Here is a 9,627-nt window from a genome sequence, read left to right as displayed (position 1 = left end):
ACTTAGGCCGGTGGCGGTGGAGGTGTGGAGGTTGTTGGACAGTTCGGCCCAGACGAGGTAGCTTGCCCAGGAGCGCTGATGTTCACTGGTAAAGCATCGGAGGAAGCGCTCCAGTTGTTGGTTGGCCCGCTCCGTCTGGCCGTTAGTCTGTGGATGGAACCCTGATGATCCTGCCAGAACTTGGCCGTGAACTGGGGCCCTCTGTCCGAGACGATGTCCTGGGGGAACCCATGCAGGCGGACTACGTGTTCTAGAATGAGTTCTGCGGTAGTTTTTGCAGAGGGGAGCCCGGAGAGAGCCACCAGGTGCACAGCTTTGGAGAAGCGATCCACGATGGTGAGGATGGTGTTCTTTCCTTGGGACTCAGGAAGCCCAGAGACGAAGTCGACGGAGATGTGGGTCCAGGGGCGTTTGGGGATGGGGAGGGGCTGCAACTCCCCGGTGGAGGGCGCATTAGGGTTTTTAGAGCGGGCACAGATGTTACAGGCCAGGACGTACTCCTGTACGTCCCTCCGCAGCGTCCTCCACCAAAACGCTCGACTGATGAAGTGGGTGGTTCTCTGGACTCCCTGATGTCCAGCCAACGTGGAGTCGTGTCCCCACTGGAGCACCTCCTGGCGCAGATGGTTGGGAACGAAGAGGCGTCCAGCGGGTGTCTCAGGTGGCGGAGGTTCTTGGCTGTGACTCTGGCGAACTCTCTCTTCTAACCCCCACCGGATAGGAGCCAAGATGATCTGAGAAGGCAGGACAGGCGCGGGATCGGAGGTGACGGTGTCCTTCTGGTGTTGACGGGAGAGAGCATCGGCTTTGATATTTTTGGATCCGGGACGGTATGACAGGTGAAAGTCGAAATGTTCAAAGAAGAGAGCCCACCGCGCCTGCCTGGGGTTGAGTTGTTTGGTCTGCTTGATGACAGTGAGGTTCTGGTGATCGGTCCAGACGGTGAACGGCTCACTGCCGCCCTGGAGCCAGTGACGCCATTCCTCCAGAGCCCACTTGATGGCCAACAGCTCACGGTCCCCAACCCCGTAACGCTGCTGAGTGGAATTAAACTTTCTGGAGAAGAAGCTACATGGGTGTAACTTCTCGTCTGGACCACGTTGCGAGAGGACCGCTCCTACGCCCACATCGGATGCGTCCACCTCGACAACGAAGGGTTTAAGGGGATCCGGATGGGTGAGAACTGGAGCTGTAGTGAACTGGTGACAGAGTGTGTTGAAGGCTTGAATGGCTTCCGGGGTGAGTTGAAATTCTCCGCGTGATGGTCTTGTGAGAGCAGTGAGAGGTGCTGCAGTTGAGCTGAAGCCCCGGATGAATCGCCGATAGAAGTTAGCGAACCCCAGAAAACGCTGGAGCTGCTTGAGCGACGTGGGTAGGGGCCACGACCGCACAGCCTCCAGTTTCTGGGGATCCATGGCCACACCCTGAGCAGAGATGATGAAGCCCAGGAACGTGGTGGAGTGCTGGTGGAAAGCACATTTCTCCAACTTACAGTACAACTGGTGGGCCAGCAACCTCTGGAGTACTGCTCGGACATGCTGGGTATGCTCTTCTATGGTCTTGGAGTAGATGAGGATGTCGTCCAGGTAAGCGTAGCACCATCTACCCAGCATGTCCCGGAGAACATCATTAATGAAGTGCTGGAAAGCTGCTGGACTGTTGCAGAGGCCGAAGGGCATAACGAGGGTCTCGTAGTGACCGGTGGGGGTTATGAAGGCCGTCTTCCACTCATCGCCCTCCCTGATGCGTACTAGATTGTAAGCGCTCCGTAGATCCAACTTCGTAAAGAAGTGGGCACCAGAGAGGGCGTCCAGGGCGGTGTTGGTAAGAGGAAGTGGGTGACGGTTCTTCACGGTTATCTGATTGAGCCCTCGGTAGTCGACGCACGGTCGGAGACCCCGTCCTTCTTTTTGACAAAGAAGAACCCCGCGGCCGCCGGGGAGCTGGAGGGTCGGATGGTACCTGCGCGAAGACCCTCCGCTACGTACTCCTCCATCGCGAGCTGTTCCTTGGCCGACAAGGAGTACAGGTGACCGCGGGGCGGTACCGCGCCTGGCACGAGATCGATAGCGAGGTCGTAGGGGCGATGAGGAGGCAGCCGAGCCACGCTACGCCTGCTAAAGACCTCGACCAGGTCGCGGTACTGGACGGGGATGGCTTCGAGGTCGACGTCGAGGGCCCCGGGCTCCCCTGAACACGTCCCAACCCTGGCCCGGAGACAGAGCTCCTGACAGGTCGCCCCCCAGTGAATGATCCGACGTGACGTCCAGGAGATGAGGGGGTCGTGAGTGACGAGCCAGGGATGGCCGAGAATGATGGCTGGTGAGGGAATCTTTGTGACATAGAATTGAATGGTTTCGGAGTGATTTTCGATGACGAGGGTGAGCTCTTGAGTTCGGTGAGTGATGGGGCTGAGCGTGAGGGGACGACCGTCAATGGCAGTAACTTTCAGCGGCTGGGATAACGCCTCGATTACAATCCCCATTTGGGCAGCATAAGCCTGATCGATGAAGTTCCCAGCCGCACCCGAGTCAACGAATGCGGTGGTCTCGATCCGTCGGTGGCCCATGAGGATTGATACCTGCAGCAGCAGCCGGGAAAAAACGGACTCGGGGTAGGGTTTCGCAGTATTGGGACCAGATGAGGACCTCCCCCCTCACCTGGTCTGCCCGTTTCCCGGCCGGAGAGGGCAGATTGCTCGATGGTGGTCCGGGGAGGCGCAATAGGCACACAGACCCTCGCGGTAGCGTCTAGCCCTCTCTGCCGCTGACAGGGAGGTGCGCCCTATTTGCATGGGTTCCCCGGCTCCGGTTGAGTGGGCCTCTGAGGCGATCGGTGGAGGTGATGGAGACGCAGCGACAGCATGGGAGGTGGATGGTTCAGAAATCCTCTGGTGACCGGTGGCTCCTGGAAAAGAACGGAAAACAGTTTTAGTGTTGTGGTTCATCCGCTGATCCACCCGGAGGGCCAGCTGTATCATGCCCTCCAGGGTGTCAGGGAGCTCCCGCACAGCCAGTTCGTCTCGGAGACGGGTGGAAAGTCCTTCGTAGAAGGCTGTGCGGAGAGCTGAGTTAGACCAGGTGGTTTAACAACGGCGAGGGTGCGAAATTCAGTGGTGTACTTGCTGACGCTGCGACTCCCTTGCTTGAGATGGTACAGCCTTGAATCAACCTCCACCTCGCTCTCAGGATGTTGGAAGATGGTTCTGAGCTCGGAGGTGAATGCCGGGTATGAATGCGCAACGTCTCCGTCAGCCTTCAGAACCGCCGTAGCCCACTCGGCTGCCTGCCCAGTAAGCAGTGAGGTGAGAAGTGCGATCCTGCTGCGATCAGAGGGGTATCTGGAAGGCTGAAACTCAAAGACCAGGTTAAGGTTGGTAAGGAATACATCGCATTTGGTTCCGGACCCATCCCATTTGTCCGGAAGCGAGATCTTGGGATGACTGGGGGGGGTTTTGGCGGATCGGTTCGGCGGGAGGAACCGTTGCAGCGGCCAGATCGTCATGATCCGCCTGCAGGGTGGTGAGATCCGAACGGAGAGTCTCGCACTCCGCCCGAAGACCCGCGGTCTCGGTGCGCAGCGCGGTGATCTCCGTCCGGAAATGCACCAACTCCTGCCGCAAATTCATGATCTCTGCGGCCTGCTGCCGGATCACTCCCACCAGCTGCTCCAAATCCGCCGAGACCATCTCGGGACCGGACATTCTGTCACGGAGGCAAGACAAGAAGTGGTCTGACGAGAATAGGTCTCTGTGTTGCGTGACGGAGAACTCAAACGCGGATACACACGAGTGAGCAGGTTAGCCACGCAGTTATTCTGAGAACGCTCCGGTAAAGGAGTAGAGATTTCCACCAGGAAACCCGCGTTCTCATACACACACAGAAGGTATATAAAGGTTCCGCTAAGCGGTACTCACGTGAGTTGAGTTGGAGAGATGATGCGACCTTACAGAGACGTTCAAACATGAACTCAATGTCCGGTGCCGACTGAACCTTGCTTCCTGTTTATATACCTGCGGAGATTACTTCCGGGACCTCGTGACCTCACGTGACTCGGTGCGTGTGACAGCAGTAGCATCCTCTACCCCAGATACGGCTATAACAAGGCTTGCAAACACTGGTATTTTACCACCCCCTATTACCACCCCCTATACAGCTTGAGAACAGATTTGAATCATTAATGATGTGAAGAAAACCCAAATGTGACTGAACATGGATCGTATCAGCCAGCGGCAACATCACTACAAACAGGTGCTCAAGGTCGAGCAGACGGCAGCATTCAGCTCAGAGTGTAACAGGGTAAAAAAGGAATTTATTATGAATTGTGCAAAAAATGCCTGTTGTAATTGTAAAAATTATTCATTGTTCATTGTTAATGCACCTAAAAAAAAGTTTTGGAGACACCTACAGGCAACAAGTATTAATAAGTAGCTACGTCAGCCATTTTCTCTTCAGTTCAACACGAGCTGTTGAGATGAATGGCAGGTAAAATGTCTCAAAGTGCTGAATTATTTACTTTATTTTCTTTTAAATTCAAATATATTAATCTAGAAATGTATCTAAAACTCTTTTACTTGATATTGGGGCGATATGAAGATCGCAACTGACGAGTAATTGCTTCATGTATTTCACATGTGACCGAGCACACTATGTATATATGGAATCTTTTGTATTTCTTTTATTTCTGTGTGTTTACTTTCATTATTCTTATTTGTATGATTTTTCGGCAGTTTTGTTACCAGATGAGCAACGATTCATGTCTGTCTGGTGTTTTCTCATTTGTCTTCAGTAAATACAGTACATGGATGAACTCGGCAAACTGTCTATGTGTGATCTTTGATCTGTGACTGGGAGAATCGAATATGACTCTGGACTCTGATAGTGGGTGACTCTATAATCAGAGACATCAGTAGCAGGACTACAACTACATGCTGATTTCCTCAAGCAACCATTTCTGATGTGAACAGGGAACTTCAAAACATTCTGTGGTATAATCCCATGTTTCTCATTAATAAAAAACCCATCCATTTTACAGCACAGAGTCAGAGAGGGATAACCAGCCTGGGTCAGTTGTACTCGGGCGGCCTGCTCATGATATTCAACCAAATTAAATTGAAATATAACATTCCGAACCAAAACCGGCTTTCAATAATAAGAAAAACAGTTGGTTCAAGAAATCATGGCTAAAAGGAGTAATAAGAAAAACAGTTGGTTCAAGAAATTTAAAAGAAGGTCACTCCCCACTTTTCCAAGCCCTTTTACTTTTAAAACCGAAGAAACTGCTGTCACAGTGTCAGATGTAAATTCCTAATAAAATCTGACAAATCAATAGCAATTCCCACTCAAAAATGGACTACAGGCATTGGTTCAGAGAATATTAACTGGTAAAACTCTGCAACAATATATACTTTGTCATGTAACAGTGAAGTTCAACTGATTCGATACAAACTACTACATAGAACACACATTACAACCCATAAACTACATCTAATGTGATATACAGATGCCAATGAGTGTACACACTGTCCAACTTACACTGATAATTATTTCCATGCCTACTGGGATTGTAGGTATCTTCAACACTTTTGGTTGGATGTCATGCACAGACTATCAGAGATTCTTGAGCTCAGCATCCCAATGTGTCCGAAAATAGCATTACTTGGTGACCTATCCTCAACTATACCCAAAAATAAAGAACATAAGACACTGCAATATGGAAAAACTTACAGCATCTATAAAATCTAAACTTCATAGAAATCTCCAACTTGCACTTCAAATCTACACTACCATAAATTCTAATTTAAAACAGTGTAACCATAAGTAGCTTATATTGATGCTCTTTCAATGTGTATTTATGTCCTTATGTCTTTATGTATTTGTGTACATATATGTGTGATTAAGATTAATAATAACTCTCTGTAGGATTTATTAGCTTGTTTTCTCATGGGAACCTAAAATATAGGTTTTGTATTGATTCATGACTGTTGATTCATGACTAACATAGGCTACAAGCCACTTGGAAGTTGAAACAAAAAAATAAAATAAGTCCTCTGTAACATCGTAACATCTCAGCACTCTAAATAGGCCTAGGCATACACTAGGCCAACGCACCAATAAAAATGGGTCTTTCTTAACAAATCAAATTAAGATAAATTGTAAATTAAGATGGGTATTTGGCAATAACGAAATTAAAATAAAGGCTCCGCGGGATTTGCTTCGCTACTTCTCTCCACAATCCGGCCTCAACGTGACGGTGAATAGCAGCTGAAATTTAATAAAAGAATAATGCCAACATTAGCCTATATACTCTGTCTACATTATGAATTTAAGACTCAATATTTAGTTATAATTTGATTAGGCTACATGTTTTTGTGGTGGAAATGTATTGAATCACTGTAGATGGCTTCAGCGCGGTCCTGCGCTCACTGATGGTGCGTCCAGCAGCACTGAACACCCCTGTACTGCTGCTGTGACTGGCCGGGATGCATAGTACTGATTTGGCTAATTTAGCCAAAATGTAATCACTAGAGGCAAGCCTCCATTTCACCTCCTCAGCATTCATTTTCACATCTTTCTCGCGCTAATCGAAACGCATCACATGGCCGCTCATTTACCGCGCAAGCCTGAGCCTGTGTAAAATGATATAAATTAAGCCCGAGCTCGACCAAACCCGTCGGGTCCCGTAGGGTTTCATCGGGCAAAGATCTTCAGCTCTAACACAAACACACTCACACTCATTTACACACACTCGTATTCTCTCACACATTTACTCACACACACACACACACACACACACACACATGTTGGGTTTACATGTTTTATGGGTTCATTCCATAGGTGTAATGGTTTTTATACTGTACAAACCCTATTTTCTATCACCCTACACCTAAACCTAGTCCTCACAGGAGACTGTGCACACTTTTACTTTCTCAAAAAAACTCATTCTGCATGATTTATAAGCCTGTTTCCTCATGGGGACCTCACAAATGTCCCCACAAGGTCAACATTTACTGGTATTACTATCCTTGTGGGGACATTTGGTCCCATAACGTGATAAATACCAGGTGCACACACACACACACACACACACACACACACACACACTCACACACACACATTCACACTGTTGCTGCAGCAGTAATTGTTGTTTTCTCTGTTTGTGGAGCAGCAGATTTCATCCAGAACTTCAGCGCGTCCTACAGTCCTTTACACAGACATCTGGTGGGACACAAGCAGCAGCAGCAAACACAGTCCCTCATACAGGAAGTGACCTCAGACAGCTTCCTGCACACCGTCATGGACGCACAGAGGGTGAGAGCAGCTGCTGTTTATTAATGCTGTTATGTAGTGTTCACAGCAGCAGACGATATCTGTGATGTTCTCTGTCTCATCAGGACGTGCTGCTGTTGTATTATTCGGCCTGGTGTGGTTTCTGCTCGGTTCTCAATCACGTGTTTCTTCAGCTGGCCCGTCTGTTCCAGGGAAACGGCGCCCTCACGGTGGCCAGGTGTGGAACTGCACATTACGCTTCACATGACAGTCCATTCAGGAGTGACTGAGTTAGTGTTTGTGTGTTCTTGTTGATTTCAGAGTGAATGTTGGCCGTAATGATCTGCCCTGGGAGTTTATGGTGGATCATCTGCCGTCTGTGCTGTTCTTCCCCCGACACAGGTCACACACTCTTCATTCACTCTCTCATGTTGGTCAAACCTGTGTCTGTTTTATTCTGAATCGTTACCGTTTCCCACAGGAAGCAGATGAGCGCTTCCAGAAAACACGCCCATGACGGTTCCCAACCTGCTGCGGTTCATTCTGCAGCACACTGACCACGCCCCCTGGGAGGAGTCAGGTCATGGGGTGGAGCCTAAGTCCCTGCTAGAGGCGGAGCTTCGGGCGCTGCAGCGGGAGGTGTTTTCTCTGCATCAGGCCAGAGAGCGTCTGTCTCAGCAGCTGGCCGTCCTGTGGAGGGAGAACCGGCGGCTCGCGCTGCACACGCACACGCTGGAGACCCAGAATGCCGAGCTGCAGGAGCAGAGCGGGCGGCTGGAGACGCTGTACAGGGAGAAAACGCGTCAGCTGACCGACACCGTTCACAGACTGCAGGAGCTCGCAGACGTGTCTGAAGAACTGCTGAAGGAGAACACGCTCCTCAAAGTGCTCCTCAACATCCTGAGAGAGAGAGACGGACGGGACGCAGACACACGGGACACGGACGGAAAGGAAGAAGAGGGACAGGACACGGACAAACGGGAAGGAAAGTGTGAAGCTTCCTGACGACAGATGATTGTCATGGCGTCATCTTCCAGAAACTCACTAAACCTGTCAAGAACACATTCATCTCATATTTTACAAATCAAAATCAACAGGAGAATAAAAAATTCTATTTGAATAAAGAGAATATTTGTGTACATACTCTGTATTACAGGTAAATAGTGTATTATAGTAAATTATGACACCTGTATTACTGAAAATTACTGATGATATTGTATTATAATATAAAGAATCTAAGGAGAATCATTAGGATTTAATGAGAATTAGAGAAAAAAACTCAATAGTGTTTCTGTTTTGTTGAAAGGTTTTTTTTCATTGTCCCTTAACTGTATTTTCTATAGATATATTGATGTTGCTCAGACAATATCAGTACATTAAGGGTGATCAGTAACTCTGAGGTGATTAAATGGTCTTTGTCGGAGTTTCAAAAAGAAAGTTTGCTCTCTTGGATTGAATCATGAGATCATGCTGTTTTTCTTCATCCCAGACTCCTCTAAAAGCTTCATGATTTCAGCTCAGTGCTTTTGTTAAGTGTTATGTTACACACCTGTGCTAAACAAATGTAATGTTATGGATTTCTTCAATGTGAAAAATAATAATCCTAACGTAGTGAAAATACAGAAAGGTTTAATACAGTTATTAATTTAGCAGATGCTTTTTGACTTTGAGTTAATATACAATACATCTTTATGATTAAAAAAGAATAGGTAAATTTGATATTTTATAAATAAAAATGGAAGGATGCAAAGGACTTAACAGAATTCCAAGGCAGGAAGGCATCAAGACACGTCCGAATTCTAATTCTGCTTCACTTCCTGTCTCCGGAGGTTCCTTCTGATGGAATTTTGAAGGCAGTATAGATGTATCCTTCACTGACTCCGATTTCCCACAATCCTGTGCGTGTGCGTCATATAGGCTATAGAGCTCGGGAGTTTACGTCACTGCGCATTGCATTCTGGGTAGTCGCCGCCATGTTATAGGACACGCTAAATAGCGTACAATGACAATACATACAAATCACTAGAGGAAAAAACGACTGTATTTGCGTTAATAATTTTAAGAGCTGCTTGCACTTGCGTAGAATAAATGTACTAATATTTGAATCCATTGTGTTCATTCTAGCACTCAGTCGTGTGGCCAGAACACGACACATACACACTCACAGAAATCACACCGCCGCCTTCTGCTGTACCACACACAGGACTGAATTAATTTCTCTTTTGCAGTTTTTAATAACTAGGTGGCACTGATATATCTGCCCGATAAAATAAACACACTACAGGTTGATCATGTAAGTGAACAACCGCTCTGCACATGTTGTGTGTATCTCAGATGTCTGTTCTGTTCAAAAGTAAGT

General features: G+C 48.0%; 1 pseudogene; it reads left to right on the top strand.

Moving 5' to 3' along the window:
• The first annotated feature begins 4,211 nt into the window (after positions 1 to 4,211).
• LOC127159440 (thioredoxin domain-containing protein 11-like) lies at positions 4,212 to 8,904 on the top strand (annotated as a pseudogene).
• The last annotated feature ends 723 nt before the right edge of the window (positions 8,905 to 9,627 follow it).

Source organism: Labeo rohita, unplaced genomic scaffold (genome assembly GCF_022985175.1).
Source record: "Labeo rohita strain BAU-BD-2019 unplaced genomic scaffold, IGBB_LRoh.1.0 scaffold_2165, whole genome shotgun sequence".
NCBI classification, from domain to species: domain Eukaryota; kingdom Metazoa; phylum Chordata; class Actinopteri; order Cypriniformes; family Cyprinidae; genus Labeo; species Labeo rohita.
This window is presented reverse-complemented; position numbering and strand designations above follow the sequence as displayed.